Source organism: Octopus bimaculoides, chromosome 4, assembly GCF_046866305.1.
Source record: "Octopus bimaculoides isolate indiv1 chromosome 4, ASM4686630v1, whole genome shotgun sequence".
In the NCBI taxonomy this organism is placed as follows: domain Eukaryota; kingdom Metazoa; phylum Mollusca; class Cephalopoda; order Octopoda; family Octopodidae; genus Octopus; species Octopus bimaculoides.
In genome coordinates, this window is record NC_142931.1 from 24,822,381 (window position 1) to 24,842,953 (window position 20,573).

General features: G+C 35.5%; 1 protein-coding gene across 4 annotated transcripts in view; it reads right to left on the reverse strand.

Moving 5' to 3' along the window:
• The window catches only part of LOC106883075 (uncharacterized), a 335,438-nt gene that overhangs the window by 294,646 nt on the left and 20,219 nt on the right, over positions 1-20,573 (reverse strand). The gene's annotated exons all lie outside the window — the stretch shown is intronic.

The window sequence follows — 20,573 nt, forward strand, 5'->3', positions numbered from 1 at the left end:
CATTTGTATTTTATCAGGTCATCCCATAAGTTCTGTCCGATTTTACCTTTTTTAAAATTGAATGAAATTTAATAGTATTTTAGAATGTCTAATGGAATTAAAAATTATTTTTATGCATTTGTGTACATTTAAACTAATTAAATATTATTTTACAGAATAACAGAATTAAAATTTCTAACATGGAAGTATCCAAAGAGCATTTAAGGCACATAATGCTTTATGAGTACGAAAAAGGAAACTCTGCACCTGAAGCAACTCGAAACATACACTCAGTTTATGGGAAAGAATGCTTGAATGAAAGAACTTGCAGAAGATGGTTTGCAAAATTCAGAAGTAGAGATTTCAGCCTTGAAGATGAAGATCGAACAGGACGTCCAGTTGAGTTTGATGATAAGCTCCTTGAGGCATTACTTGAAGAAAATCCTGCATTATCAGTTGAGGAATTGGCAATAAAACTTAGTTCAAACCATACAACTGTTCATCATCATCTTCAACAACTTGGAAAGGTTCCTAAACTTGGAAAATGGGTGCCTCATGAATTGTCCGAAAGCAACAGCAAATCCTGAGTTCACATCTGCTTTTCTCTCCATTCTCGCGAACTCATTTCACCCGTTTTGGATAGACTTGTGACTGGTGACGAAAAATGGATCTTCTATCGAAATGTTAAATGTCGAAAACAGTGGCTTGGTGAAAGGGAAAAAGCTCAACCACAACTGAGAAGGGAACTTCATGGGAAAAAGGTTCTTCTCTCTATCTGGTGAAATTGCAAAGGAGTAATTCACTTTGAATTGTTACCACCTAATGCAACAATCAATGCTCAAGTCTACTGTCAGCAAGCGTTTGAACCAGGCTTTGAAGAAAAAAAGACCCGCTTTAGTGAATCAAAAAGGAGTGATGTTTCATCAGGACAATGCATGACCCCACACTGCAAAGATCACATCACAGAAGATCGAAGAGCTTGGTTGGGAAAAAATTCCTCATCCATATTATTCTCCCGACCTTGCTCCTTCAGACTACCATTTGTTTCGTAGTTTACAGAATCATTTGGGGGACATAACTTTCGCAAGCCAGGAGGAGGTCAAAACTGACATTTCAGAGTTCGCTTTGAAACAAAAAGAGTTTTACATTGATGGGATAAAAAAGCTTGTAAATAGATGGAAGGAAGTCATAGATAATCAAGGAAAGTACATTGATGATTAAATTTCAATTAAATATAACATTTGATCACTTGTTTTCTTTATTCAAAATTCGAACAGAACTTATGGGATGACCTGATAATTACTGAAACAGCTGTAAAAATTACAATATAATTATGAAACATTTGTGAAATCACAACTTTTTTACTGTTTTAAATATGTTGCTCTGAACATTTATTTTAATCAGTTTTGATATGCAAAATCATTCCTCCTATCAGTATTCATTATAATAATATTTTAGAGTTGAATGATATGTGAATAATGAAGCTCCTGAGTTTGGCAGATATATTTTATAGCACTTAAAACACTAATTTAATATATATATGGTCACTAACAACATGTTATATTAAAACAAAGCAAAACAAAGTTTATTTAACAAGATACTCCTTATAAAATTAGCTGATGAGACACTTCTGCACTAAAGGATGCACCACAACCAATTGTACAATATCCCACCCATGAAGGGATCAATGCAAGGTGGGTCGAAATGATTGTTGTGAACAATGAAGTTTCCCATATATTCAATTTTCTGTCATTTGTTTTATATATATATATATATATATATATATATATATATATATAGATAGATAGATAGATAGATAGATAGATAGATAGATAGATAGATAGATATATAGATAGATAGATAGATAGATAGATAGATAGATAGATAGATAGATGATGATGGTAACATGTTTGTATGTAGGCATGCATATATGTGGCTAACACTAAAGAATATTACATTATAGGTAGGTTCTTTACTATTTTCAGCTAATCAGATCACTTCTTTTTAGCAAGAGTCACCTACAAAATGATATTTGCCAAATCAGTAGTCATGGCTTACATTTATATTGTTTTAGTACCTGAAGTTGCACAGAGTGGATAAGATAGTTGTAGAGACATTTTGAGACACAAATAAATTAGTTAAGAAATTGGAGTTGTCTCGTTGCCACCAGGCCCCTTGTTTGTCTGTGAGGGACACCTTCACAGTCATTTTCAGGACAGTGTCATACAAACCTGGTAGTATTCCTACTATCAAACTTCAGCTAACTATCATCAGCCAGTTCTCTTCAGAATCCACCAGGCCAACAACCAGTCAGATATAGTAAGTGAATATGATACAAAGAACTGACCACCACATCAACCAGCTCTTTTCCAGTTGATCAACTCAAATGTATATGTGTATACACTATGTCAGAACAATAGCTCACTTGCATATCAAAACACAATAAGCTCACAAAATGATTCACCAAAGAATAGCAGACCAGGTATTTCTGACTTTTGATTTAAAAACATTTCTAAAGCCATTTCAGTTATGTGGTTCTATTTTCAACCGTCAAATTGGAAACCTGATGCTATTTGGTTTTTCATTGTTATGCTGTTAATTTCTATTGTGTCATGATAGCAGCTTTGTATCTTCTGACATTGTTATCTATTAGTTTACAAATGTTTTATTACCTTCAAATGTAAACAAGCTTTCCAATGAATAACATTATCATCTGCTTTATTGAACATGTGTTCCACTGATATATAATTTCCGTAAAATTATGCATTCTTGTGTTTCTGTGGTTTGTAACATTTTGCATTCCAGTGTAATATTTTTGTTTTGAATTTCACATTCTCTAAACCTTTTGACACTATGTGAAATGACATAAGTCTTATCTAAAGCCTTTTTCAATCACAGGTCCCTGACATTAAATACTATTATCTATTGGGGTTCATGGAGGCTTATTAGAAAAAAAGGGCATGGAATTTTTTCATCCTTTAAGAAGTAACTATTACCATTATGCAGCTGAATGATAAGAAGCTTGCTTCCCAACCACATGGTTCTGGGTTCAGTCTCACTGTGTGGCACCTTCTCAAGTGTCTTCTACTATAAGCCTCGGGCTGACCAAAGCCTTGTGAGTGGATTTGGTAGACAGAAACTGAAAGAAGTCCATTGTGTGTGTGTGTGTGTGTGTGTGTGTGTGTGTATATATATATATATATATATATATATAACGTGAGAGAGTTAGAGGTTGGGGGGTTCAACCCTATCCTCCATTTTCTAATTGTTATATATATATATATATATATCGAGGGAGCACTCCGTTGGTTACGATGACAAGGATCTCAGCTGATACAATCAACGGAAAAGCTTGCTTGTGAAATTAATGTGCAAGTGGCTGAGCACACCACAGACACATGTACCCTTAATGTAGTTCTCAAGGAGATTCAGTGTGACGCAGAGTGTGACAAGGCTGGCCCTTTGAAATAAAAGTACAACTTATTTTTGCCAGCTGAGTTGACTGGAGCAATGTGAAATGAAGTGTCTTGTTCAAGGACACAACGCGTCACCAGGAATTGAACTTACGACTTTACGATCATCAGCCGAATGCCCTAACAACTAAACCACACACCTTCACACACACACACGTGTGTGTGTGTATATGTATATATTTATGTGTGTCTTTGTGTCTGTCCTCCCACCATTGTTTGACAACCGATGTTGGTGTGTTTATGTTCCTGTAACTTAGTGGTTCAGCAAAAGATACCAATAGAATGAGTACTAGGTGTATTTGAATTTATTCTTATATATGCACTGTCCAAGCATACCAGCATATTGTTTTCATACTACATGTATGTAGGTCATGGACTGGCCGTATGATTCACCTCTGATTCACTTTGAGTACGTGATGTTGACAAGCCACAAAAATGGCAAAACATGTCTATCACTCCTGAATGGCATCTGGAGTGGGTTGTCTCAACTGTCCATGACTCTCAGATGTTGTAACACCCAGCACTTTGAGAAAGTAATCTCCACCATGCCAAATCATAGCCACTGGCAAATACACAGAACTACACGGTTGCAAAGTGAGCTTCCTAACCACACAGCCATGCCTGTATGTACATCGGTGTGTATATATATATATATATATATATATACATATGTAAGCATGCATTCATGCATGTGTACATTTTCCTGATTTTAACCTTTCCACTTCCCCATTGTTAAAATTTATCACCACTCTTGCTGTGTTTCTCTGCACTTTGATCATGCATCTTCATACTAAGACTTTTTTTGTGTTTAAAACACTTTTTGTCTAAAACTTTTGTTTTCAAAACTTTTCAACACTATTTGAAAAAATTTGAATGTTATTTAAAGCCTTACTCAATCAGAAATACCTTCTATTAAACAGTATTAGCTACTGGAAATAGTTGAGACTCATTAGAGTAGGTCATAATATTTTCTGATTCGTTGAGGTGTAATTATTGGTTTCAAATCTTGACACAAGGCCAGCAGTTCCAATGAGGAGTTAAGTCAATTATTCTGACCCCAGTGCTCAACTGGTACTTGTTTTATTGACTCCAAATGGCTGAAAGGCAAAGGTGACCTTAGTGGAATTTGAACTCAGAATGTAAAGACAGACAAAATGCTGCTAAGTATTTTGCCAAGCATGCTAACAGTTCAGCCACCCTATTTAGATGTTACTTTACCCTCCCTCTGCTTAAGTCTTTACTGTTGCTTTCTTTCTTTCTGTCTTACTTCCAATTGATACATTCATCATTAGTACTAAACATTTCCCTCTTTTTCTGACAAAGGATTCTAGCCAAACCTTAGATCTCTCTTGATTCTCATCTACTATAATAGTACTCTCATGTTTTTCTCCATCACAACATATGAATGAGAAAGGAAGGGGTGATAGATGAATAAGGAAGGAAGGGGAGGTGGAAAACTGATAGTGGCAGCATTTCAACTCTGTGTGAGTATATGGGTGTGTATGTAAAAGGGAGGTATGTGAATGTTTGTGTGTGTGTGTGTGTGTGTGTGTGTGCGCGTGTGTGTATGCTCAATGGAAGTGGGATGGTGAACATTCAACGCTGAAAAGAAAAATCAAACAGCATTTCAACTCTATGTGAGTATATGTGTGTGTGTGTGTACAAAAGAAGTATGTGAATGTATGTGTGAACTAGCATCCTTTCACTAACAAATAAAGATCAATGTCTTATCTCAAAAGACAACTACTAGATGACATTGACAAGTGTATTAATTTGATTTACCATGTGTATTCTATCTTTTGTCCTTATTTATATATGAAATACTACAATTAGTTATTATTTTTGATGGCATGGGGCCAGCTAGTAGTAAAATAATTTATTCCACTTCAGAAACTGTTTGTAATTAATATTTACTGAAGTAATGATTCATTTATTTCCTTGAATTCCACTTTTCATAATTTTATTACTATGACTTCTCAAGACTGATTACTTTGGTAATATATATTACAAGACCCAAATTCCGCTGAGGTCAACTTTGCTTTTCATCCTTTTATGGTTGATAGATTAAGTACCAGTTGCATACTGGAGTCAATCTAATCAACTGGCTCCCACCCCAAAATTTTCAGGCTTTGTGCCTAGAGTAGAAAAGATTATTTTTAAAAACGGTGAGCTGGCAGAAATGTTAGCACGCTAGGCGAAACGCTTAGTGGTATTCGTCTGTCTTTACGTTCTGAGTTCAAATTCCACCAAGGTCGACTTTGCCTTTCATCCTTTTGAGGTTGATAAATTAAGTACCAGTTGCATACTGGGGTCGATTTAATCGACTGGTCCCCTCCCCAAAAATTTTGGGCCTTGTGCCTGAGTAGAAAAGAATGTATATTACAAGATCCATTTCCTGGGAGAAAACATAGTGAACTGTAAACAGAAAGGGAAAGTTCTAATGTGAGGGTTTAGGTAAGCAAAATAATCCATAACCCAACTTAAACCCACCCTTGCCCTTAAATACCAATAACAGAGTTCACTCTTGTTACCAATATTATGACTAGGCCTTAGGTCTAAAGATATCTTCTCTTTCTCTCTCCATAAAGATTATATGTACTGTTCTTTCTCTCCTGAATAAGCAATATAAAGACATACATATATATATATATACATATGTACGACGGGCTTCTTTCAGTTTCTGTCTACCAAATCCACTCACAAGGGTTTGGTTGGCCCGAGGCTATAGTAGAAGACACTTGCCCAAGGTGCCACGCAGTGGGAATGAACCCGGAACCATGTGGTTGGTAAGCAAGCTACTTACCACACAGCCACTCCTGCGCCTATTCGTATAAAAAAAATAGTAAATACCACTAACGCTAAGTATTTCTGATAAACCAGTGCTTAGCTTCTGTTTCATAGTATTTTTTTGGTTAAGAAGTTTGCTTTGCAACCATATGATCCCATTGTGCAGTACCTTAGGCATGTGTCTTCTACTAATAGCATCAGGTGGTAGAAGACACTTGCATCACTCAGACAAAAATAGCTTGCAGTATTTATTCCACCATGCTATGCAGACACTCTGTTGTCACTCACTCCACTGGAAATACAGCAAACTAGTGATTAAACTACTGGAAATCTATAATCAATGGTAATTATTCACAAAATGCATGATTTAAAAGATAAATAAATAATGTAAATGACAGACAAATCTTCTTGATGGGAAACATTCACTCAAAAACATGTATTTAATTCTTGAGATATTCATTATTATTTTATTTATTTTTAAAACTTTTTTTTGCCTTGAAATTTGTTTTTATTCTTCATCTCTATTCACCAATACAGTGACACAAAGCATTACTACAGATGATAGTTAAAGTGATTCACTGCCACAAAATGAAAAGGCTGCTTCAACTATCTTTGCCTTTCAACTGACTTTACGAACTGACTTAAGCCCTTTTCTCTCTATGGAACATAGGCCACTGATAACTTTTCTCCACTCTGCTGAACTCTGGGCTTGTCATTTCTATCTCTCCCACCAGGTCTTGTCAGTTTTGAATTGTCTTTGATACTTTTCTGTCTTTTTCTGGGTAGGTGTGTTGACCCTATACAAACTCGTTTTTACCTCTGGAAAGAAGTGATCCATATTAATGTGGTCTCTGTCCAGCATAGGAGGCCCTACCAGGATCTTGCACTCTACTTGCATAGCTCTCGGGGTCACTGAGGTACACAAGTCACCATGCCACAAAGACTGGACCTTTCAGTGAATTTTTGGCACTTGTGCCGGTGGCACATGAAAAGACATTTGAGCGAGGTCGTTGCCAGTGCCGCCGGACTGGCTCCTGTGCAGGTGGCACCTGAAATACACCATTTTGAGCGTGGCCATTGCCAGTACCGCCTGACTAACCCTCATGCCGGTTACACGTAAAAAGCACCCACTACACTCTCGGAGTGGTTGATGTTAGGAAGGGCATCCAGCTACAGAAACTCTGCCAAATCAGATTGGAGCCTGGCGTAGCCATCTGGTTCGCCAGTCCTCAGTCAAATCGGCCAACCCATGCTAGCATGGAAAGCAGACGTTAAACAATGATGATGATGATGACATTTGAAGCCTAGTGCTTTCTTCAACACTAAGCTTTGAATACTTTTAGCAGCTTCACTCCTACTTCAACTACCTTTGTCTCAATGGTGTTAAGAAAATTCTTTGTCAATTTACTAGCAACACATATGTTTCTATCACAACCAGTGCTGCTTAATTTCCATGGAACTTAACACTGGCCTTTGAATGCCTTCAATAGAATCTGTTACCAGCATTCCACTCAGGCCTATGGTCTGAGGATATATCCCCTTTTTCTGTACAAACATATCATGTACAATACAATAAAGCAGATAAAAGAAAAATAAGTGGATTGTAACCTCCAAGATATGACTGTCAACAAAAGTATCAGTAACAGTTGTATCCTTGACCAAAGAGTGACCAAAGGTATATAGAAAATAGGTCATCCCATCAGGGTATTTGCCATCACTACAATCCAGTCTGGTGCTGTTCAAGATCACCAATATACTCAGATGCTAGAAATCATTTGATTATATTTTTTGTTAGGGCATTTCCCATCAATGAAATGGCACAACAGCATAGGATATCCATTAAAATCGGTTACTTTACCACACCTACACCTTAATATCAGTTTCAAATTTTGGCATAAGGCTAGCTGTTTTGAGGGGAGGGAGAAGTTGATTACATCAACCCCTGTTCAACTGGCACTTATTTCATAAACTCCAAAAGGATGAAAGATAGTCAACCTCAGCAAAATTTGAACTCAGAGTGTAAAGATGAATGAAATGCCACTAAGCATTTTGCCCAGCATGCTAACAATTCTTATTTCTTTATTGCCCACAAGGGGCTAAACATAGAGGGGACAAACAAGGACAGACAAAGGGATTAAGTCAATTACATCAACCCCAGTGCGTAACTGGTACTTAATTTATTGACCTCGAAAGGATGAAAGGCTAAGCCGACCTTGGCGGAATTTGAACTCAGAACATAACAGCAGACGAAATACCGCAAAGCATTTCGCCCGGCGTGCTTACGTTTCTGCTAGCTCACCACCTTACCTTTACACCTTAATATCCACAAATGAATATATTACTCTTACAACATAGAGAAATAGTATGTGCTACAGAGAATGCTTTGAAAGAGGGTAATCAAAAATGGAAATTTTACTACATTTCTAAACTAATAATCTACAGATGTAAACCTATATTTCAATAATTTAACATAACATTCCTGAAAGACAACTAAGATGAGGAGCTTAACATGATTATCTCTCTCTCTCTCTTTTTCTTTCTTTTATTCTGTAGGCCAAAGAAAAAGCTTTGTGTGCATAAATTATGTAGATTTTTTCCAGACTGGTGAAGTTAATGAAATTGGTGTTCTTGAAGCTTTGTGACTCGATACTTGAAAATAAAGATGTGTAATTATATTCTGCCACAATTTCAATTAATAATGCTTTAATATGATTATCCCATCATAACCCTTGTTTTAGAAATAAAGGTTCTAGGTTCAAATTTTGTTGTGAACAATGTAAACATCTAGGAATAAAAAATACTTTATATTATTTGGAGATTAAGCTAATTGACATGTAGTGTACATGCGCGCATGCACACACACACACACACACACACACACTTAAAACTCTACAAACAAGTCCAAGAAATTATAATTGCATTAACAATAACTTACCTGAAACATTTAGATACTAAAGATAATTTAATATTTATCTAGAACAGTGATTCTTGACCATTTTTTACTTATGGCCTCCTTTGATTCCTATTTTATTCTTCTGGACCCCCATGTTAAAAAAAAAAAGCCTGTTACATTTTTATAATTAAATATTATTAGAAACTATGTTAAAAAATTTGTTAAAATATTTTGTGCATTGTACAAGTATAACCAATTTATTGCTCATAAGCTTTAACAACAATACCTTATGGAAACCCCCCCACCACCAATGGTCATCTGGCACCCAGTTGAGAACCACTGATCTAGATATACTAAGGTAGAGTTGGATGCTTTGACAAAAGTTCCTGTGTAACTTTGCAGATAGGATACAAACCAGCCCCCACAGAAGATATAGGAGGGAAAGGCTTTTATTTATTGAGGTTTTGTGCATATTTTATTACCTAACAGCTTATTCATCTTATAGATGTTTTCACTGTTTAAAGAATCAGCCCACTTGCCTTTAGGATGGACAATTAACAGAAATACCAAAAGTATTACATCACTTTTATTATTGATCATATTATTCACTTTTAACACTGGTGTTTTACCTGTCCTAAAAGAGCATTAACTTACCAAACCAGTCAAGCCAGAGATATCACAAGATGTGAAAGCATATACATATATATATATAAATAGACACAGGCATGGCTATGTGATTAGAAGTTTGCTTCCCAACTGTATGGTTCTGGGTTCATTCCCAGTGTGTGACATCTTGGGCAAGTGTCTGAGCCTTGTGAATGGATTTGGTAGACTGAAACTGAAAGCCCATCATATATATACTTTCATTAAAGTTGCAAAATTATCACAAAACAGTTACTCAGAGTTTCACATTCCCATTTGTCTGACACTTGTGATAACACAAACACAGATTTGGTTACAGATTTTGAACATAGATTCATATTCCTGTTTTCATCACAATTGTCCAATGAATGGGAATGTGAAACTCTGAGTAACTGTTTTGTGATAACTTTGCAGTTTTAATAATAGCATATTATTCAACCTTTAGTATTTGAGTACTATTTTTTCCACATCAATTTGCACTTATGTGCTCACCTGTGTGTGTGTGTGTGTGTGTGTGTGTGTGTGTGTGTGTGTGTGTGTGTGTGTGTGTGTGTATACATACATATAAGTCAATTTATGTGCCTATGTGTTTGTCCCTCCACCACTGCTTGACAGCCAGTGTTAGTGTCTTTACATCCCTGTAACTTAGCAGTTCAGCAAAGGTAACTGATAGAACCTGGCTTAAAAAAAAGTACTGGAGTTCAATTGGTCAACTAAAAATTCTTCAAAGTGGAGCTCCAGCACAGCCATAATCTAATGACTGAAACAAGTAAAAGATAAAAGATGTTTGAAATATAAGTATAAATATACTTTTAAACTAGATTGAATCTAAAATTTTGAGTAAAAGGTCTGATAAACAAAAGTGAGGAGAATGGAGACACATGAAGTGAATTTCTGCAAAATTTCTAGGCATTCCAACATAACTTTGAGGAAATGCTAACAGCACTCAATTACAACATTCCAACAACTGATTATATTACAGCTTAAGGATTTTTAAATTATCAAAATTTTACTGCTGTATGAAGTTGAGAGATTAACTGCATGACCAAACAGAGAGTTTGAGGAAGTTGAGATGATGTTTGGGTGTAACCAAATAGGTGGAACCCAGCATAGAAGATTATTAGTATTTTCAGAGACACAAATGCAGATTTGGCTACAGATTTTGAAAATGGATTCATATTCCTGTGTGTTTTGTCTCACTATGAAATTAGACTCATGGAAGCCTTTCCAGCAGATTGGAATGAGGATTGAGCTGACAGCTTTGATTGTTACTTAATTCTTTAGGATTCAGGTTACTGTCAAATGTGATCGCTTTTTATTCATATTGTTTTGAATTAATCATGCATTACCATGTAGTTTCAAAATTTCAATGATGTGATGGTTTATTTTTAGAATAAGATTGTAGGATAGGTATGAGAAGCTGGATCTAGTCAGTTTGAATGTAAAACAGGTAGAATATTTTGGGTTGGATATGGCTGGTTTGAATGCTAAATGATTAATTCATTAGAATTCACTCATCTCTCCCTCCAAAACTGTTGATTTTTAGAAGTGGAAGGCAGCTTATTAAAAGATAAACAAAACTCACAACTGACACACCTTATTTACAAGGTTGAAGGGCAAACAATAATTACTAATGAATCTAAGATTAACTTTTAAATAACAATTTTACAATCAATTATTGAATTTTTTTCCTTGGACACAAGTTGAACAATTCTAAGAAACGTTAAAAAAAATTTTACTCATGAAAACATTTTCAATTGTTAAAAATTTTCTATCATTAAGATGTGGTATTTACATATGAGCTGGAATATAACAAACGGTGATTCAGCCTAATGGAGTTTCTACTGAGTTGCTTAACTTGGTAGAAAGAACAAAATCTCCCTTAAATTACACCCTTCCACATTATATAGAAAGGAAAGAGTCATTGTATAATGTTATCCTGTAGTGTTTAGAATAACAGATAGGATGATCATGGCTGGAATACCATTGATCATAGGTTTGTTTGGTCAGGTCTGATCCGGGGTTGAACAACAGTAACAAAACTAATAGCAGGTTTATATATTGATCTCAGCCAAGGATTTGCTGTTTTCAATCAGGAAATTCTTTGTAAAAAAACCAACTAAAGTTTTGGCAGATTGAGTAATGATGTCAGCAAAAATCTAACCAATCATATTTAAATAACTGCTGAATTTTCAAGTGATGGTTTCGCTATAGACCTGTCCAATTAGATCTGTTATGAAGCTTATATAAAGAGACCAGTCTAAGAACCAACACAGTACTAAAGTGAAGAGCTGAACAACATGTGCAGTAATGCATAATGTCAGGTGAAATTCTTGTATGCAGTAGGTCTTCACAGGAACAGGTGTGTTGCTGTAGAAGAGATACATGGCTAACCAGTGAGAGAGAGTAAGAGAAAGAGAGAGAGAGAGTGGAAGAGAGCGAGAGTGAAAGAAAGAGCAGGAGACAGATGGTGGTGAAGTGTTAGCGCATACTCACAAAGAATGGGATTCAGAATATAAATGGAACAGTTGAGCAGAGCAAAGGAGAGATAAGTGATGGCAAAGTGGAAGAGCATGCCCTCAAGATACGGGTGTTAGAAGATAAATGGAAGGGTATTGCCAAGGTGCATGAGTAAGGAGTAGAGCCTTCATATGAATTCAAAGAGCGTGAGGCTGGGGAATGCAGTGACTGGTAAAACTGGACATATAGAGAGGGTGAGGGACAACAGAATAGCAATGATACAGTGATCAGGCAGTGAGGACAGGATTGGGGAGCAAGAGATAAACAAAAGTATAGCACATGAAAAGAGGAAATATGAGGAAGAGGAGAGATATAGTTTGATTTGTTGGGGTAGGGTATAAGAAAAATTTTATTGTTGTCACATGTAGGTGGAACCTACAGCGCTTCTAGAACTCAGTTTTGCAGAAGTGGGCAGGTCTTCTCAAGACCTTCATATCACCAAACATCTCAGTCCATTGTCATCTCCTCCATGAGGCCCAACATCCTGAGATCGGTCCTCACCACTTCATCCCTTTGATTCCAGGTTTTGCTTCTATGCCTGGAATTTCTTCTCCAATTCTGTTACAGGCTCTGCAATAAGAGCGAGTTCATCAGCATATAGTAGTTCCCGTGGGCATCCTGTTCTGAATTCCTCTGTTTATGGTCTGGAAGACAATGATAAATAATACTGGACTGAGAACTGAGCCCTGGTGGACCCCTACTTGTATACTAAATTCATCATTGTATTCACAGCCAACTCTCACCCTACTGACAGCACTGCTGTACATGGCTTATACAGTTCTAACAAGCCACTAATCTATTCCTAACTTCCTTAGAGACAACCAGATAAGAAAGCAAACAACTCTGTCAAAACCTTTCTCCAGATGGACAAAAACCAAGTACAATAGCTTAGTTTTAGCCAAATATTTTCCTGTAGCTGTCTCACTAGGACTCTATGGAAATTAAAACACGATAATTATTTTGTTCTTGAAACCCTTCATATGCATGATGTACTGCTGTTCTTTATAATCCTTAAGAATGCAACAAAACTGATACAGAAAGGCTCATACTAAGTGTATACCTGAAATTTAGTGACCAAATTAACAAGTAAGCATACTCAATCTACACCAGAGCTGGTAAGACTCTCTTTGCTAAATTCAAATTTAAACCCCAAACCCATATGCAACATGATTAAATACATCTCTGTATTGTATTTATGAGCATGTGTAAACTCAGTTTTGCTCTGTTTTTTAAATCAAACACCTATAAAATTCAATAAAAAATATATACAAATACTTGCAGAGGAAATCAGAGTCTTGTTACTTTTTTAATTAATATTATATTGAGATTTTCTATTATTTCTTTTTTATTTGATAAATTTATTGTTTTCGAATTTTATTCCTTTATTTCCATAACCTGAATCTTGTTCCTTTGTTATATTCTTTGTATGACCTCTTCCCTTTCCATTAACGTTTGTTATTTTGTTTTTGCTCTAAATAAACAGTAGGAGGTCTCTATCTATTTTTAGGTTTGTTAGTTCTCTACAAAGGAAATAAGTATTTTCCACCTTCCAAGAAAGGAAGGATTCTTCCGTATCATGATAAAGGTCATGGCTACAAGAACAACGAAAAAAGCTGAAAAAGAATATTAAATTGGACATGCTATTAATACTATCTGTAAAGTATCAAAATTAAGAAAAAGTGATAGCAGCCCGGGGGGGGGGGGTAGTAGCCTGGTGGTTAAATCTGCTAAAAATAGCAACCAACTTCCCTCATATCACACCTTAACATCTTAGAGCAGTGCCTCTCAAACCTATCTTAACCATCAACCATCTTCTATTTCAACACTTTTTCAACACCCCCCCTGCTATGATTCAAAGTGCCCCGAGCCCTTTGTAAAGTACATGCACATAATATTACGCCATAGTTACTACAAGATAATAGGAGAAAAGCTTACAAAAGCCTCTCTGTTTTGAGTTAGCTTTATAAAAGCTAAGTCAACCCAGACAGGCAGTACAACTCAGACGATAAAGCTACTAATGAATCTCTCCTAAATTAATCACAATATTTCTCCAAAATCACGAGATTTTATTTTGGTTGGACAGTCTCCTGACCTGAACCATATTGATAATTTATGGCAGATCATTAAATCAAAACAGAATTCAGGAACTTTTAAATGCAGGAAATCATTATTTGCTGCAGTACAGAAAGAATGGTACAAGTTAGAACCTGCATTATTGAAAAAAAAATTACTGAGAAACTGGTTCATTAAAAATATTTTATTTTGTTTTTAATTACAAGGTAACCATGCTAGAAGTATTGATTATTAAATTTTGGTTAAGACTAAACATAAACTCTATATCTTTTAAAACTCAAATATAACAAATGATTTCATGTCAACAAAAAATAAATATATCTTTAAATCGGGAATTACGTAGATGTCTAATTTTTCTTTTCCATCAAAGGCATATGTAATAAACATCATATTCTTTTTAATAATTCTTTAGTAAAAATAACCAAACATAATCAATGATGATTTCAGATGAGCATGCAAGCAAACCCGGCTGTTTGGCTGGGAAGTTCATTTCAAAGCCACTAAGAACCATGTTCAATTCCACAGTGTTGCACCTTGGGTGTGTTTTTCAAATAGCCAATGTTAACAAGTTCTGTGAATGCAGTAAGGTATCAGGAAGACTATCATGTGCACACATGCATGTCCTTTCACCCATAAACATCATTGAAAGATATCAGCTAGATAATAGAAAGCGCAACTATTTCAAACAAAAATACCTTGTATGGTATTTGTTACACGAGTTACACAGACACTTCCTTGCCACTCCCATGATCATAAATACATTGAGTTAGTGATTGGTCTATAGTAAATCTTACAATCAATGATGCTATTGTTCTTAAAATGCAATATAAATTTTAAAAAGTTGGTGGATATGGCAAACATAAATGATATATAAAGTAAAGAAACTACGAGTAATAAATTAACAATTTATAATAATAAAAGTGAAATTCTGCCTGTCCATCTGGGATCCCTGCATCTCGGCCTACATTTGCTCTACATAGACATATACCTTTTTGGAATCAGAATGATCCTGGGATTGAAAATTTGCCCTTCATTTGGTTCTTGAACATCCAGCATTGGGATCTGATTTAAAAGCATTTGGGTCACTATTTTTAGCAGGTAAAGCATGGCTGATTCACCAATTTGGTGGTGTTTGTCAGATGACGTCAGAGATCAAGGGGGAGATAAATGACATTTGCTTCGTTAATTTTATGTCTATAAGAACTTTGGGGCAAATTGGCCAACAGTTGGAATTCAACGTGGAACTAGAACAACAGAATGATTGCATTACAGAATTAATTCTCATCCGTCCTTAATTTCTGATCAAACACAATCGGGGCATATAGTCATTACAGGTCTATTATAGTCATGCTATTTAGTTTTGGGCTGCAGGCCCAGTTAGCCCTCCGCAAGAGCTAGCTTAAAAGTTCCCGTGCGGCTTTTAAGATAGTATGTTATAACAATGTAATACATTAACTGTATGTAATATACAATTAATATTCAAATAAATGTTTATTCAGTGCACTTCAATTTTCAACCTATATATCAAGTTTCAGTAACTTTATAACATGGGATACATCATTAATTATCAATTATTAAATTTTCCTGTATAATCTCAATTAACAGGAAATGAAAAAAGAAAAAGCAGCAGCTTCCAAACAGGCTGGAACTGTACAACGTACTTCCAACATGTAGAGGGTATTCTTAATATTCTCTTTGCTGTGTGGGTGGCACATAAAAGACACCATTTCGAGCGTGGCCGTTTTCGTGCGGGTGACACGTAAAAGCACCCACTACACTCTCTGAGTGGTTGGCGTTAGGAAGGGCATCCAGCTGTAGAAACTCTGCCAAATTAGATTGGAGCCTGGTGTTGCCATCCGGTTTCACCAGTCCTCAGTCAAATCGTCCAACCCATGCTAGCATGGAAGGCGGACGTTAAACGATGATGATGATGATGATGATGATCAAAATAATTCTACCTACTGGATCATAACATACCATTGAAGTTATGGCAGTGGATTTGCTGAATTGTTAGAGATTCTCATAAAAATAAAAAAAACAGGGAAAATATTGGGATCAGGTAAGGTCAGTTTAAATGCTAAATAGTTAAGCTACTAATTTTTGAAACCTCTGAAACAAAACTTTCTTTTTATGAAAATTGATTAGGAAGATTTAAAAGAAATACTGATTTGGCCCATTACAAATTTTGTAAGCATAATATAAATGGAAAGAAATATGATGTGATTATATATATGAAATCAAAATTGCATATCTGTACCAGTCCTATGAAAACAGTACCATTGCTTCAATATATTGAACCAAAATGTAGCAAAACTACTTGGCTTAAAGGGACCATTACCAAGTTTATGAGCTGCCATTTTTGCAAAGATGAATTTACAATAATTTACTCAATTTATGTAAAAATTATATTAAAAGTGAAATGACCTCCAAATTAAAAATGAATCAGTGTTTTCAGAACTGATAAAAAAAAAATATTCAGAAACATAATCAGTTTTCATTTTGAGTATGACTTTATTAATGACATAGGAGATGTAAACTTTAATGTATTACCGAATTGAACAATATCACTGTTGTGAAAATACATGGGTCAGCTATAATATATTTAAATAAAACATGTAACATAGTTATCTCTATATATCTTGGTCTAGTGGAATTAGATAAATGAAAGCATTTTTAACAAAATAAATGATGATAACAAAATATATCGAGATTAATGATGAAGATAATGACAAACGTTATCAATAGATTCTTTTTTTTATTCCATTAAGAAGATTAAGTTGATTGCAACAGATCAAAACAGAACAAGAGACTTGACAGTACAACACAGGATAAAAATAAGAGCAGTTATAGCATAAAGTTTACATTCACAAAAATATGATGGAGTTGATAATAACACAAATGTTCATAAAAAAATTAATGAAATAATATTCCAAACAACAATATAAAATGATTTGTGTTTTGTCATAATTTACAAGAATGTGCCAGGTGCCAGTATCTATAAATTAGTGCAAGAGAACATTTGTACAGTTCTCAGTTATGAGATGGCATGTGAGTGAGAGTGATCTTTTCATATTGTGTGTCTCAGTATGTAACATGTCTGTATCAGAGAATGTCATTACAGCATCTAGCTGACCAACATGCCAGGAGAGTAATAAGTGTTCTATTCATATTGTGTGATGACAGGATGTATGTAAGACAATGTCTTTTCCATTGCATGGTCCAGCACAGTGGCTTAGCTAGTCTATATATAGCCCAGAGAAGAGCTTCCGTTTGGTACTTCCCCACCCAGGCCCCCCGAGTCTATACAGGCTTATACAGCAGACCCAAAAGCGCCACCCTCATAAAAGCATTACCCAAAGTAAACTGCACCCTTGTCTTCTTCCAGCTATACTGGGAAGCACTACGATAATCTTTGATTATCCTTTAAAAAAACCCACAGCTTTTTATCTGATACAGTCAGTTCAAAAACAAACAGTCTGCAAAAATGATGTGTTAAAAGGAGATAGATTGATTGACTTCAAACAGCCAATTATATAACATTTCTAGGTCTTCACTATTACATTCATACAAACATGACAATACGGCCAGTAACACTCAATATTGTCAGTAAGCCACCATGCCAACAAACCTGCTTGAAGATTTTGTGCAAAATCTGTCAAAATAGACATCAAATTATATAAGGAAAAGACCATCACTGATTGTGTGGCATAAGTACCTGAGGAGTCTAGTGTAAGTTGTTGAAATGATCCTGTTAATGGAAAAGGCTACACCACTACATTTTAAAATCTGGTTTAATTACAAAAAATACATATAAAGAAACTTGTAGTTATTAAACAGATAATGCTAGTGTCATGGCTGAGATTAACAGTGATGTATATCAAAAGCTTAAATCCAAAATACTTTCTCCTAATTTAATTAGTTACCTATGTCAGTCACACCAGTTAGCAATGTCTACCAAAAATACTTGAAATTTCTTATACAGCAGAAACACATAATTGGTTTTCTCTTTTGTCATTAAGACAGATGGCTTATAAAGACCTATAACAGACAATTAATGATGGAGAAAACCATCAAAAGTTCATATAAACAGTGAAACTATGCAGTTACCTATTAAACTAGCTGTGGGAAGAATATCAACATATAACTTGAATTAAAACCTAATTTTGGAAAGTGTTATAATGCTGAAATCCTTTATAATATGTATTCAGATTAAAATAACTTGGCACATTTATCCAGCCTATTCTTGAAAATGGTGAAATGATTTTGTCAACAGAGCAGGTTTTTTTATCCAGCTTATTCTTGAAAATGGTGAAATGATTTTGTCAACAGAGTTGGTTTATAAATCTGTAATACTCGGTTACAAAAAACTAATCATAAACTTATTACATACACATCAGGTGGGTTGATGCCAATTGTTGGCTACCTGACTACTTGGTGTGTAGGCGAGACAAGAGGTAACTTTGAGATATGATGATATTTGCCTGTATATCTCCCAAGCAAATACCTGTGTTTCCTTGAGATTCAAAGGTATTTGCATGGGAGGAAGTTGTTATACATCACCATTTAGGTGTGTGTTACTTGAAAGTGAAAAATAGGAAGAAAGCTCTTGGCAGATGAAATACCAACCATAGCTGAAGATGTGGGTATTGAAAGAGTTGATTGTGAGGGAGGCTCTGTGAGAGAAACTGTGTATGGTTGAGGATGGTATGGTTGAAACTGATTGGAAGCCACTGAAAGGTAGTTTGTTAGAAGCTACTGGTGATGCACAAATGAAGATAAATTACAAAGACAATTAGAAATGAGGTTATTGAATAATGAAAGTGGAGAGAGAATAGATGAGAAAAGGAAGAGGTTCAGAGAATGGCTGAGAGTGAGGAGTATGGTAACCAAAGAAGCAGAACATGGAAGATACAAAGCAGCCAAGAGGCACATACAAAAACATTTAGAGATTGTATGGATTCAGAGGAGAATAGGAGTGTTTAACCCTTTTGTTACCATATTTCTGTTGAAATACACTGCCTTAGTTTCAATTGATTTTGAAAATAACAAAGAATTTATTAAAATAATTTTATCATTATTAACCTGTTCGTCCAACCCATGCTAGCATGGAAAGCGGATGTTAAACGATAATGATGAACCTGGTGTTTGGTACATAAATTAACAAGGAATTTTGATGGAAGGTTTTAATTTAGTTTACTTTAAAGCAGGAAATGTGTATCATAGAACCAGGGGAAGTTTCAGGCAGCTTGGTATCCGAAGGGTTAAGACTGCAAAGCAATTAGCTGAAGAGAGATGTGATGTGACAGTAATGGCGTACAGCTGAGTACTCCATCACTAACAAATGCACTCCATCCTCTGTTCATAAAGAACTGTTTTAACTGACTTTTCCACCACTTTTGAAAAGAATGGCCTCTGCTCCTCGAAGCACACTAGTCTTGTGTCTCCACCACTCAGGCAACTCCATCCCACTCACCTCTACACTTTTTGTCAACCTTAATGCATCCAAACACCCTTTTCTTGCCCCAATCCCTATGCCCAATCCTTCATTCCTAGAACATCATCGCTCTGGAATTTCCTCCCTGCTTATGTCTTTCCTGCAAGTGTTGACCTGCAACAGTTTAAACAGAACATTAACAGTATTAATTTTACCAGTTTCATGAGTGCTGCCCTTCCCTCCTAACTTAGCAAGTGAAAAAAAGGAGATTTCACCAGAAGTGTCTAAGGTGTAGGTTAAACATCAGTTGAAAATCTTTTACACCTGAACACAGAAGTGCAGGAAAAAGCAGGTTGTCTCAGTGTGGAAGCTCACCTCATTAAGTACCATTTGTGATGGGTTGGTCATGTTATTAAGCTTTTGATTTCAGGCTTCCAAAGTGATTATTTTATGGCAAAGTAGTTCTATGTAAGCATCTAGAATGAGATTTTGTAATGCTACAATATACAATCTTAAATCGTTGAACATTTTCACTGTACATAGGGAACATGTTGCACTGAAAAGAAATAAATGGCAGCCTGTAATACTATAACTAGCAGTTTTCAGAAAATCCTGCTTTCCCATTAAATATTGAAATGTAATATCAGAAAACTGCAGGATATCAAAGTTCTGCATGATAGAAAGTCAAGAGATAATCTCACCTGGTTGCATTACACTTTCAAAAAATGGACATGTCATCCATGAAAGGTTACATATCAGGGGACCAGCAGAA